Raw genomic sequence first — 3508 nt, 5'->3', positions numbered from 1 at the left:
ACATAGACAATATGATGGGGGAAACGCTCCTCATTCAATTTTCAACCTGAAATATTAAACTTATGAATGAAAACAAAGAATCTGAGGTGAAAAATAGCAAGGGAATAATATAGAACAATAAGAGTAGGAAAAAGCAGAAAATTCAACTGAGTTAAGATAACACCACTTTCTTAATATTGGATATAGTCTGGTATACAGCAGTAATTTTAAGAATTGAGGAAATGGAAAATATCTCCAACTCCTTACTGTTCTCCACTCAAATTTTGTACATTTCACATCCATCATTTTTGCTTCTTGGCTTTTAATATTTTTAAAGACTCTATCTCCAAACATGAACTGTTGGAAAATGTCAGATGTAGCTTTGCTGTTCTAATAAAATGATGTTTGCATATGTATTTTGTGTCTATTTATTCTGTTGTCAAAATCATATGGACAAATTAGGCTTTCTAAATTTCAGAATGTATAAGTGCCCTTTTCCACTGAATTTTCTTTTTTTATAAGATTATTTAACAAGTAACAAACCATAGCAGGGACACAAGATGTTTTTCTAGCTTATTGTGTTCCCTATTGTCATCAGGTGATTTTACTTTCCTAGGTTCTCCAGGTTTTAATTTGCCCAGAAAGATGTTTTAAGCCATGGCCACTTTGCAGATGTGGTGTCTTATTCTCACTAGACAGGAAAATGAATATGGTATATCCTTGATTCTAATCCTATTATGTTACTTTTTGAACAGAGGTAAACCGGAGGGGTGACTATGCAATGATACTCTTTATTTTTTTTTTGAATTTTATTTAATTTATTTTTCTATACAGCAGGCTCTTATTAGTTACCCATTTTATACGTATTAGTGTATATATGTCAATCCCAATCTCCCAATTCATCACAACACCACCCCCACCCCCACCACTTTCCCCCCTTGGTGTCCATACATTTCTGTTCTACATCTGTGTCTTTATTTCGGCCTGCAAAACTGTTCATCTGTACCATTTTTCTAGATTCCACATATATGTGTTAATATATGATATTTGTTTTTCTCTTTCTGACTCACTTCACTCTGTATAACAGTCTCTAGATCCATCCATGTCTCTACAGATGACCCAATTTCGTTCCTTTTATGGCTGAGTAATATTCCATTGTGTATATGTACCACATCTTCTTTATCCATTCATTTGTCGATGGGCATTTAGGTTGTTTCCATGACCTGATTATTGTAAATATTGCTGCAATGAACATTGGGGTACATGTGTCTTTTTGAATTATGGTTTTCTCTGAGTATGTGCCCAGTAGTGGGATTGCTGGGACATATGGTAGTTCTATTTTTAGTTTAGTTTAGTTTTTTTTTTTTAAATTACACTATACTAGGTGTGCTTTATTTATTTATTTATTTATTTATGGCTGTGTTGGATCCTCGTTTCTGCGCGAGGGCTTTCTCTAGTTGTGGCAAGCGGGGGGCCACTCTTCATCGCGGTGCGCGGGACCCTCACTATCGCGGCCTCTCTTGTTGCGGAGCACAGGCCCCAGACACGCAGGCTCAGTAATTGTGGCCCACGGGCCCACCTGCTCCGCGGCATGTGGGATCCTCCCAGACCAGGGCTCGAACCCATGTCCCCTGCATTGGCAGGCAGATTCCCAACCACTACGCCACCAGGGAAGCCCCTATTTTTAGTTTTTTAAGGAACCTCCATACTGTTCTCCATACTGGCTGTATCAATTTACATTCCCACCAACAGTGCAAGAGGGTTCCCTTTTCTCCACACCCTCTCCAGCATTTGTTATTTGTAGATTTTGTGATGATGCCCATTCTAACTGGTGTGAGGTGATACCTCATTGTAGTTTTCATTTGCATTTCTCTAATAATTAGTGATGTTGAGCAGCTTTTCATGTGCTTCTTGGCCATCTGTATGTCTTCTTTGGAGAGATGTCTATTTAGGTCTTCTGCCCATTTTTAGATTGGGTGGTTTGTTTTTTAATATTGAGCTGCTTGTATATTTTGGAGATTAATGTTTTGTCCATTGATTCATTTACGAATATTTTCTCCAATTCTGAGGGTTAGCTTTTCATCTTGTTTGTAGTTTCCTTTGTTGTGCAAAAGCTTTTAAGTTTCATTAGGTCTCATTTGTTCATTTTTGTTTTTATTTTCATTACTCTAGGAGGTGGATCAAAAAAGATCTTGCTGTGATTTATGTCAAAGAGTGTTCTTCCTATGTTTTCCTCTAGGAGTTTTATAGTGTGCGGTCTTACATTTAGGTCTCTAATCCATTTTGAGTTTATTTTTGTGTATGGTGTTAGGGAGTGTTCTAATTTCATTCTTTTACATGTAGCTGTCCAGTTTTCCCAGCACCACTTATTGAAGAGACTGTCTTTTTTCTATTGTATATCCTTGCCTCCTTTGTCATAGATTAGTTGACCATAGGTGTGTGGGTTTATCTCTGGGCTTTTTATCCTGTTCCATTGATCTATATTTCTGTTTTTGTGTCAGTACCATATTGTCTTGATTACTGTAGCTTTGTAGTATAGTCTGAAGTCAGGGAGTCTGATTCCTCCAGCCCCATTTTTTTCCCTCAATGGGAATTCCCATTTTTTCCCAAATTCCCAAAGACTGCTTTGGCTATTCGGGGTCTTTTGTGTCTCCATACAAATTTTAAGATTTTTTGTCTAGTTCTGTAGAAAAATGCCATTGGTAATTTGATAGGGATTGCATTGAATCTGTAGTTTGCTTTGGGTAATGTAGTCACAGTGATACTCTTTTTAAGTCTGCTATTCCAACTATACTTATTGTTGCACAGGTAGCCCTGGCTTGGATACCTACAATCAAAACTGAATTTTTTTTTTTTTTCTGGCTACATATACAGTGGGCTTTTACTTTCTTTTTTTCCCTCTGTTACTTGTCTCAGCTATTGTTTATATCAGTATCTGTTTATCAACTATTATGCTCATTTTTCACAAGAGACATATGAGTTATATAACAGCCATATATTTGACTTGAATATCAAAGAGATTTGTATTGACTCAGAGACTTCATTCTTTTTTTTTTTTTTTTTAATTTTTAAAAATATTTATTGGAGTGTAGTTGCTTTACAATGTTGTGTTAGTTTCTACTGTACAGAAAAGTGAATCAGCTATACGTATACATATATCCCCCCCCTTTTTGGATTTCCTTCCCATTTAGGTCACCACAGAGCACTGAGTAGAGTTCCCTGTGTTAAACACAGGTTCTCATTAGTTATCTATTTTATACATAGCATCAATAGTTTATATAGTCAATCCTAATCTCCCAATTCATCTCACCCCCCCTTTCCCCCTTGGTAGCCATACATTGTTACATACTTCATTCTTAATTGAGGTATTTTGTTTTCTGTGTCATTAATAATATATTGATAACCAATACCCTGGACATGGTCCCAAGGTTTGTAGAGATGAGGGATGACTGAGAACTTTTTTATTCTTTTTCATGACTCAGCATCATCCAAGGATACTGTTGGAAGACCTTAGCTTGAACAAAGTGTG

The sequence above is a fragment of the Balaenoptera ricei genome, chromosome 4 (assembly GCF_028023285.1).
Source record: "Balaenoptera ricei isolate mBalRic1 chromosome 4, mBalRic1.hap2, whole genome shotgun sequence".
NCBI classification, from domain to species: domain Eukaryota; kingdom Metazoa; phylum Chordata; class Mammalia; order Artiodactyla; family Balaenopteridae; genus Balaenoptera; species Balaenoptera ricei.
Note: the sequence above shows the minus strand (reverse complement) of the source record.